Here is a 10614-nt window from a genome sequence, read left to right as displayed (position 1 = left end):
AGGCCATAAATAAAGTGCTGATAATATGAGTATACACAGCTCCCTCTGCACTCTACATAGGAGCAATGCAGGGGGCGGGGCATTCCCTCACAGGCCTGCTATTACCCACAAGGCCCTTCTCCATTCACATATCCAGGGCAGATTTCACCCTATAGGAGTACTGGCTTTTGGGCTTTTGTAACACTTGTCTACTTCCTCTATCGTCATCCGGACCATACCACTGCAGAGTGTAGGGGGTGATCACCGTGTTCTCTCCCAGCTCCTTTAGTGAAGTCCGGATTCCCCCCTATTGTGTGCAGTCAGACGCTCCTCTCGGCCTCCCATTGGCCATGCTGGGGTCACACCCCTCACCTTCCAGAACGGTTCTTGTGGCCTGACAGCTGTGGACGTGCAGAGGATCAGATCCGGCTAGGTGTGATTATCAGAGCCCGAGGGAGACTGGGAGGACCAGGGCATGTGAAGGACATCGGCGGGGACAGGTGACAACACACGCAGCAGACACCTCCAACACTGAGCGGTGAGTAGACCTACAGAGACCCACCTAGTGCATAGCACTGACCCGTGTGTAGGATGAGCGCCCCCTGGAGGACTACAAATACCAGCGCGACCTGACAGCAGAGCTGGTTTTTTTTAGGGAAGCATGGAGAGATCACATGTATACAGAGGGCACATGTATAGATCAGGAGGAAGGAAGGATTATTTATACATATTTTTGTGGTCACCTCTGCAGAGTTCAGCTGGTAAAGCAGTAGCAGGAAACAAAGATTGATCATTTTGCAGCTTACCAATCATTAGATGTGGTGGCTGCATTCCTTTTCTTCCCTTTATTTTCACCTGATGATCCAGCCAGTAACACCTTCCTTATGGTGGCCACACACACTTCAATTGTATTACCGGATCCCAAGCATTCCAAAAGTCCTATCTTCAGATGATCGGTCAGGATGGAATTGTATTGATTTTTTTTTTTTTTTTGCAGCGATCATTGCTGAACTACTTTGTTTCTGACTACGATTGTATTTTGATTGATCAGATGATTGCATGGTGGAAACCAAGATGTGATCAATAATTTTACAATTTCAACTTGCAATCATCTTCACTATCATTTGAGATCCATTTCCTCATATGTGGCAGATCCGTTAGAAATAATTGATTAGTAATCAACCCATTTATCAGCAGAGAACAAGTGGCAAAGAAAGCAATCATTTATTAAAGAACGTATGACCAGGGTGTCTCCACTCTGGATGAAGGAGCAATGGAACCACCTTCTGATGAGGTCCTTTCTGCTCAGCAGGGGATCGATCTGCTGATTCCTGCTGAGCAGGCGGATCTTCGCTCTGTGTGCAGAGACAGAACTGTCAGATCCCCACTGTCCTGTATGGGGAGATCGGGTGAGAACGGACCGCCTGTCCGTTCTCAGACGATCCGCTGGACGGACGGAAAATAGGGTTTCCATCTGTCCGGATTTCACGGATCGGAATCGGATAGCAGCAGGTGTCAGCAGACATGTCTCCGCTGACATCCGCTGCCCCATAGGGATTCATGGAGGATCCGATCAGGTCCGCCTGAAAAACTGACAGGCGGATCTGATTGGATCGTTAGTGTGAAAGGACCCTTAGGGCTCTTTCACACGGGCGTTCCTTTTTTTTTTGCCCGATCAGGTCCTTTTTTTTTTTTTTTGTAACGGACACGGATGACACTTGTGTCATTCGGTCCGTATGTCCGTTTTTCATCCCATCCGTTTGCGGATGAAAAACTGACATAATGCATGTCTATGTAAATACGGATGTCTGCGGATGACACCACTGACATCCGTTTTTGCTTCAGTTCCGTTTTTTGAAAGGAAGAAAAAATAGGGTTCTCCTCCGTTCAAAAAAACAGAACTGAACTGACAAAAAGGGCTCTTTCACACGGGCGTTCCGTATGTCTGTTTTTCATCCCATCCGTTTGCGGATGAAAAACTGACATAATGTATCTCTATGTAAATACGGATGTCATCGGATGATCATCCTCTGACATCCGTTTTTTGTCAGTTCAGTTCAGTTCAGTTTTTTTGAACGGAGGAGAACCCTATTTTTTCTTCCTTTCAAAAAACGGAACTGAAGCAAAAAACGGATGTCAGTGGTGTCATCCGCAGACATCCGTATTTACATAGACATGCATTATGTCAGTTTTTCATCCGCAAACGGATGGGATGAAAAACGGACATACGGACCGGATGACACAAGTGTCATCCGTGTCCGTTACAAAAAAAAAAAAGGACCTGATCGGGCAAAAAAAAAGGAACGCCCGTGTGAAAGAGCCCTTAGGCTTTTTTCCCTCTGTTTTCACCTGGTAATCTGGCCAGTAACACACCTTCTGTGTTAGTGAGGCACAACTCTGGTGGAATGAGAATAGGAGGCACAGCAGACATCCCCACCGGGAGAAGACTGATTATAGCTAGTGGCTATAGCTGCTGCTTGCGATATTCAGAAGCAAATCTGGCAGGCTGGTTGGTTGTTCGATCAATTGGATTGGTTTGATCAATCAACTTGGTACATTCAGCCTGCCCAATAACAGTTTGAATCTTGGCTGGTTCCTGCTGAACCGCCCGAGATTCGAACTGTGTAGGGCCGGCCTATTAAATTGAAGCTGAACTCCAGCTCACACTTTGAGTGGCAGCAAATGTTTGTTTTTTTTTTTTTCCTTTTTGGCATAAGGGTTTTGCATGATAAACGCTGGTCATTTTACTCACCCCTGCCAGTGTTAAGTGGTTTGTCTCATCCATGTAAACTGATACATTCTGCTGGAGAGCTTGGGGAAAAACTATAGACTTGCTGGCTGAATCACCAGATGAAAATATAAGAAAGAACAACCTAAAAAGAAATTGAATGCAGCAATTACATCGTAAGTTGCAATAAAATGTTTGCTTTTGGGTTTAAATAGTTTAGCTATTGGGACTTGCTACATAGGTCTAAAGAGTGAACTGTAACTGCAGCCATCTGCTTGTGCGGGTTTTCTTTAGCCCACGCCCAGTTTGAAAGTGATGCGGTGGCTGTATAGCAACTGATCGTTTTCACAGAGTGAAATTATAATGAAATCTATTTAAAAAAAAAAAAAGTGAAAAGTTGACGTAACGCCTGTTGCCCCGCATACATGTGCAAACACACACCCAGGGTGTGCACACATATGTAAACCGCGGTCGAACAATTGTGACATATTACTGCAAACGTCAGAGTGAGAGCAATAATTCTAACACAAGCGCCCCTGGTTAACTCTAAACCGATGAGCTGTAAAAGTGTCACCTATATAGATTTTTGGGTACCGTCGTTTTTTGTGCACACAATTTTTTTTTTTTTTAAGACTTGCCATGTTTTGTATCTATTTACTCGACACGACTTAATCTTTTATATTTTGCCAAAAAATGGGTATCATATTGTGTGTTTTTGCACTAAAATGTATTTTATTATATTTTTTTTCCTGAAAATTAGCATTTTAATAAACAGTTGCAGAAATATCATGTGATATGAAAATGTGCTACTATCTTCTTTTTATTCTACAGGGACTCTGCTTTCATAAAATATATAATGTTCAGGGGGTTTAAGTCATAATGAAAAACGAAGATTTTGTGTGTGCAAAAAACTTGCCCCAGAGCCAAATTGGTTAATACTGCTTTAAGCTGGCCATGCATGGATGGAAATTCAGCAGGAACTGGCCAAATTTCTGTCTTGGTGTAGCCCGCTCAGTTCAACAGAAGCCTGACAGGTTCTGAACGGTCCTGTTCCACAACCAGCATTTAACCACTTCTGGACCGCCCACTGCAGTTTTAGGTCGGTACTTTGACGTTAAATACCGGGGTTATGGTATTTTCTTACAGGGCGGGTGGTCCTCTTTCACATAAAGTGGTCCCAGAGGCGGATTCACCACGGGAGCGGGGGACAGTAAGTGGACTATTTTCAGCCACACTGCACAGCTGAAGCCTGATCACTGGCCTCTTCAATATGAATAGACCGTGACTGGCTGGGAACTCTGCAACGGATTGATCCGCTGAGAAATAGTGCATTTACTGTTCCGCTCTCAGGGACGTACCAGCGGGGGGCACGTGCACTGGGGGGTGTCAGGCAGATGTCCGCCGGGCCGCCCACGTCTCCGCACTGGGGGGGGGGGGGAGGGGGTGTCAGGCCGGTGTCCATCAGGCCGCCTGCATCTCCGTGTGAAGAAGGCATAGCAGGAAGGTCAGTGAGAGTGCCTGAGGAGTCTCGTGTGCTGGCTAGGAGGGGGATGGGATGGGATGGGACAGCTGCATAGAGATGAATTGAACTTTCATATTCCTCATGTCGCTGAATGTTATATGGAAAGTTCAATTCATCTCTATGCAGCTGCAGATGCCCCATCCCCCTCCTATACAACTTCCTTTGCTGGCCCCCTCAGTGCTCTTTTAGCCCCCCCCCCCCTATGCTCTTTACCCCCCCCCCCCTGCTCTTAGCCCCCTCCGTGCTTAGTCTGGCTCCCCCAGTGCTCTCCACCCCCCCTGTGCTCCCTGGCTCCCCCCCTCAGTGATTTCCTGTTCCCCCCCAGACGGTGCTCTCCAGTTCCCCCCTCCCCCTGTGCTCTCCATCCCCCTGGTTTTCCCTGCCTGCCCCCCCCCCCCAGTGCTCTCCACTCCCCTGCACCTCCCAACCCCCCTGCAATGCTTTCCAAACCCCCCCCCTTAATTCTCTCTATCCCCCCCATGCCCTTCAGCTCCTCCAATGCTCTCCGCCCCCCCCCCCCCCCCCAGTGCTCTTCTATCTTCTATCATGTCCGCAGTCTCTGACCTTCTCTTCTAACATGTCCGCAGTCCCTGACTAACTCTTGTATCATGTCCTCAGTCTCTGACCATCTCCTGTACCATGTCCGCAGCCTCTGACCATCTCCTGTACCATGTCCGCAGCCTCTGACCATCTCCTGTACCATGTCCGCAGCCTCTGACCATCTCCTGTACCATGTCTGCAGCCTCTGACCATCTCCTGTACCATGTCTGCAGCCTCTGACCATCTCCTGTACCATGTCTGCAGCCTCTGACCATCTCCTGTACCATGTCTGCAGCCTCTGACCATCTCCTGTACCATGTCTGCAGCCTTTGACCATCTCCTGTACCATGTCTGCAGCCTTTGACCACCTCCTGTATCATGTCTGCAGCCTCTGACCACCTCCTGTATCATGTCCGCAGCCTCTGAAAATCTCCTGTACCATGTCCGCAGCCTCTGACCACCTCCTGTACCATGTCCGCAGCCTCTGACCACCTCCTGTACCATGTCCGCAGCCTCTGACCACCTCCTGTACCATGTCCGCAGCCTCTGACCACCTCCTGTACCATGTCTGCAGTCTCTGAGGGGGTTCTCGAGAGGAGTCAAAAGTGGGAGTGCTGTTGGGATGGGGATCACAGGAGAAGTCAGACTTGTGTGGACTGGGGAGAGGAGACTGCAGGATAAAACCAGAGCATGGTGCACCTAAGAGGAGGTCAGTGACAGTGCTGCCCGGCCAGTCTGAGGGGGGGGGGGGTCACTGAAGTAAGGGGGTACTGTTATAAAGGTTCCTTCTTATATCTGGACCCCCCCCCCCCTTCCTTAGTGCATTCACTCTGTGGAAAGTGGTCTCTGGTCACCAGAGTCCCCCCTACATCAGAGTTCTCAGCTTTTTCACCCGTGCGCCTGAAGTGACACCCGCTCCCAGCTGCGGCAGTGGTGCCTCCATCTCATCCACTGTAAAACCAGGGACCATTTTGAGTCGCGCTGTATCCAGAAACGAAACCCTAACTGCAGAGGTACTGTACACTACAAAGATCGTCATTTATTTTAGTAAAAATATGCTGGGTGTGACATGGATTTTCTTCTTATTTAACATGTATACATAGACATTTCATGAAACTTTAGGTCATGAATATTTACTTGAAGTCATGGAATTTTATTGGTAAAAATGTGTATGAACCCTATATATATATATATATATATATATATATATATATATATATATATATATATATGTAGTAATTTAGCAAAAAATACTGATTTTTAACTTGTAAACAACAAGTGTCAGAGATAGGCCTGGTCCTTAAGTCCCGGTTCACATTAGTGCGATGCGGGAACACTGCGAATCTACTGCATGTTCCCGCATCTGCAGCACAGGCAGTTCACACTGCCATATGCGATACGCTGGGGGTGTCAATTCAAAGTTAACGACACCCCCAGATCATATCGCATTGCGATCTAACAGTTTGCACAGCAATTGGATCGCACTGGTGTGAACCACTATGCGATCCGATTCTGCTGCGGACCAAATAAAGGGTCCTGTGCGTGTTCACTGCGATTGCGGTGCAAATTCAGCCATACAAACTGTATGGCTGAACTCGCACCGCATAGATATCGCATGTGATTTTAGGAGCAGTGCGCTCCGAATCATATGCGATGTCTGTAATCGCAATAGTGTGAACCGGCACTAAGTGGTTAATCAGCACATTCTAACTAGAGGGGAGGGGGGATCAGAATATGACACAGCGGGGAGGATTTCTCTTACGTCCTCTTGACAGTCGCCACCCACTCATTCATTTTGCATGTCTGGGTATTGGCCTTCTCCACAGGAGTAAGCTAGGCAGAAGATTTTGTTAGAAATAATCACAAAACCTTTGTATAGACACATCTACAGGGGGCTGTCCTTCTGGTCAATACCCCCAGCTTAGGCGCACTCTAATTGCTGACTCCGCCTCTCTGGCTGCGCTGGAGATGGTGGATCAAATAGGTCAGGCAGTACTGTACCTGTGTGACGCGGCCTTGGATGAGGCCCCTTTAGTTGCACGACTGTCGGCGGTCGCAGTTGCAATCCACAGTTTCACAAGAGATCTCTTCAAGCGGAGATTCTGGTCCAGTGGGACAGACATCCTCAGTCCTTGGAAAGGAGGATTTCTTTGAGCCCCCAAGTGAGATTGAATCTCCTGTGGTGGCTCCAGTCTCTGGCTCTGACGGAAGGCAAGTCCTTCCGACCGTTGCTGTGGACAGTGGCCACCAAAGACGCCAGCCTGTCGGGTTGGGGTGGAGTTCTGGGCAAATTGTGTGCCCAGGGCACTTGGTCGGGGGGGTATTCCTCCCTGCCAATAAATGTCTTGGAACTACGGGCAATCAGGCTCTGTTTGCTCCATTGGTCGGATCGACTTCAGGGCTGCCCAGTGTATGTATAGACGGACAACGCAACTGCGGTGGCTCACATCAATCACCAAGGGGGCACCAGGAGTGCCCAGGCGGCCAAGGAAGTGGACGAGATTCTGTTGTCGGCAGAGATGCGGGTCCCGGCGATTTCGGCAGTTCAAATTCCAGGTGTGGAAAACTGGCAGGCGGACTATCGGAGTCGCCAGACCCTGGACCAGGGGGAATGGTACCTCCACCCGGAGGTGTTTTTTAGATGCTGTGTGCGAGGTGGGGATCCCCGGATGTGGATCTGTTTGCGTCTCGTCTCAACAACAAGGTGGAAAGGTTCGTGGCACGAACGCGCGACCCTGTGGCGGACGCGTTGGTGGTGCCTTGGCATAGGTATCAACTGATTTATGCCTTTCCCCCGATTCAGTTGTTGTCCAGATTCCTCCACAGGTTGGTCTCGGAACCGAGGTTGGTGATTCTGGGGCCGCGTCGGTCTTGGTACGCGGACATTTTGCAAATGGTTGTCAAACCTCCCTGGCGGCTTCTGCTAATCTTCTGTCTCAAGGGCCGATTTTTCCATCCTGCTTTACAGTCGCTGGCTTTGACGGCGTGGCTGTTGAAAGCCAAGTCTTGAGAGACGGGTCTCGTCGGTGGTTATTCCTACCTTGCTCAAGGCCAGGAAAGCCTCATCTGGTAAGATTTATTATCGTACCTGGAAGGCTTTTTTCGCCTGGTGGGAGTTGCAGGGGTTCCATCCCTGCTCCTTTTCAGTGGCGAGGGTGTTGGCTTTCCTGCAAACCGGTGTGGACCAGTGTCTTGCGCTGACCACGATTAAGGGCCAGTTGTCTGCGCTGGCCATTCTGTTTCAGCGCCCCTTGGCATTGAATTCCTTGATCCGCACCTTTTTATTTAAGGGGTGCGTCATCTGGCTCCCCCTAGGAGGGCACCCTTGCCCCCTTGGGACCTGAACTTGGTTCTGCCTGTTTTGCAATGTCCTCCCTTTGAGAACATCCGGGAGATTCCTCTGCCTGTGTTGTCACGGAAAGTTGCCTCACATCTGCTCGCAGGGTATTGGAGTTGGCGGCCCTGTCCTGCCGCTCCCCCTACCTGGTTGTCCACAGGGATAAAGTGGTCTTGCAACCTCATCAGTCTTTTCTTCCGAAGGTGGTTTCAGACTTCCACCTCAATGAGGACATTGTCTTGCCTTCGCTGTGTGCGAAGCCTAAGCATCCTAAAGAGTTTGTCTTGCATTCCTTGGATGTGGTCCGGGCGATCAGGGTCTACCTGTCGTCTACTGAATCCTTCAGGAAGTCGGATTGTCTTTGTCCTTCCCAAGGGACCATGGAAGGGTACTACTGCGTCTGCGGCAACCATTTCTAAATGGATCAGACAGACGATTGTGCAGGCCTATTCAATTAGGGATCAGGTTCCACCATTCCCTGTCACGGCGCACTCTCTACCATAGCGATTAGTGCGTCTTGGGCCTTCCATCATCAGGCGTCGGTGACTCAGGTGTGCAAAGCGGCGACCTGGTCGTCCGTGCATACCTTTACTAAGTTTTACAAGCTTGATGTATTGGCATCAGCAGATGCCTCCTTTGGCCGCAAAGTTTTGAGTGCGGCAGTGCCTTAGGGGAGACAGGGTAGTTTTTTTTTTTTTCCTGTCTCCTCCTGTTGGGGTTTCCTTCTTGTTTGTTTTTCCTGGGTTCGCTCCTGTTGAGCTTTTTTTTGCCCAGTTTTCTGGTTCAGAAAAGATTCTTTTCTCTGACCTGGGTGCTGCATTGCCTCTTTTGACGGTTGCGTTTTTCCCACGCCTCACATCTACACTGCTTTGGGATGTCCCAGACATGCAGAATGAATAAGTGGGTGGCGACTGTCAGAGGACGTAAGAGAAAATAGAATTTTTTGTAAGAACTTACCGTAAAATTCTTTTCTCTGAGTTCTCTGACAGTCACCGCCCCCACCCCTCTTTTGGGAATCATGGATCTCTGTACTGCTTGCTACCAAACTGATTTGGGAATGAGGCTAGCTGGGGGTATTGACCAGAAGGACAGTCCCCTGTAGGTGTGTCTATACAAAGGTTTTGTGATTATTTCTAACAAAATCTTCTGCCTAGCTCACTCCTGAGGAGAAGGCCAATACCCAGACGTGCAGACTGAATGAGTGGGCGGCGACTGTCAGAGGACTCAGAGAAAAGAAATTTACGGTAAGTTCTTACAAAAAATAGTAAGTAATCTATTTTTCCCATCCACTTCGAATGTGTGTTGTGGATGGGATATGTGTTCAGTTTTGTTTTTTGTTGAGCAGAGAACTGAGCCATGCTGTAGACTAGAAGATTTACATATACTTCAATGCTAAGATTACCTTTTAATTAAAGTGACTGTAAAGTCTTGTTGCGTGTTTTTTTTTTTTTTTTTTCTCTATTAAAATAAACCTGTCATACTTGCCTCCTCTGTGCAGTGGTTTTGCACAGGGCTGCCCGCATCCTCCACTTCTCGGGTCCCTGGCGGGAGTTCCTAGCTCCTCCTTCCTGTTGAGTACCTGCTGTGGGGGCACCCGAGCTGAGCTGATGCTTAGCCCCGTCTCTCTCTCGCTCGCGCTCTCTCTCTCTCTCTTCTCCCCTAACTGAGTTTGATTTGGCCACTGGCTCCTGCTGCTGTGTCTCAGCCAATCAGGAGAGAGAGAGAAAGTCCCAGAAAGCACTCGTGGAGATCTCTGGAGCAAGATGGGGCTCGGTAAGTATTAGTGTGGGGGGGTGAGGGGCGCTACTGCACACATTAGGCATAGAATGCATTAAGATAGGAAAAAAAACAAAAGAAGGGAAGGAGAGAAAGGCGCCAAGCAACTAATAATAGTAATAATCAGCGCAAACCCTAAAAATCAGAAAACTTATACAATGGTGCACACAAGGCTGCAAACAATCAGTGCTGAACACAAAACACCAGTGATAAATCTATAAACCAAATTGCTGCGCCAAGTGAAAAAACATATATAAATAAATGTGCTTATATATCTTAAATCAGAAAGCAACTCAATGCTAATAAATCAACTCAAATGACAGTGAAAATCAGTGATAATTTCAGTCCCAATCGTGAAAATTTATAAGTGATCAATAAATCCAATAAAGCAATCGGTCTTCATCTGTGATCAAAAAATATAGTGCTGCATGCTTCACTCCAGTGCTCCCAGTGATTGGTGCAAGATAAGCAGCTCACCTTGGGACTAGACTCATAAGTCATACACGCTTTGGGATGAAATAGTTGTATGGATAACAGCCTGGTATCCCTTCTTTCACTGCTTCCAGGTACCGCTCCACATAGGCCAGGAACCCGGTGCAAAAAAAGGAAGAGAAGATCTAATGCTCTCTGTTTTGTAAAAGCTTTTATTCCTTCTACCAAATTAAATCACACTTAGGCTCCATGTACACGGGACGTTGTTAAAAGTCCCTTTTGAATGCTGGAATTTTTAGG

At 48.2% G+C, this 10614-nt stretch overlaps 1 protein-coding gene across 1 annotated transcript in view; it reads left to right on the top strand.

The window, feature by feature from the left end:
- The first annotated feature begins 337 nt into the window (after positions 1-337).
- MPST (mercaptopyruvate sulfurtransferase) overlaps positions 338-10614 on the top strand; it is a 34554-nt gene continuing 24277 nt past the window's right edge. Inside the window, exon 1 of the mRNA XM_082265491.1 lies at positions 338-517. The gene's annotated coding sequence lies outside the window, so the exon portion shown is untranslated. The remainder of the gene's footprint in view (positions 518-10614) is intronic.

This window comes from Pelophylax lessonae (genome assembly GCF_965119305.1).
Source record: "Pelophylax lessonae genome assembly, chromosome: 8".
Taxonomy (NCBI): domain Eukaryota; kingdom Metazoa; phylum Chordata; class Amphibia; order Anura; family Ranidae; genus Pelophylax; species Pelophylax lessonae.
This window is presented reverse-complemented; position numbering and strand designations above follow the sequence as displayed.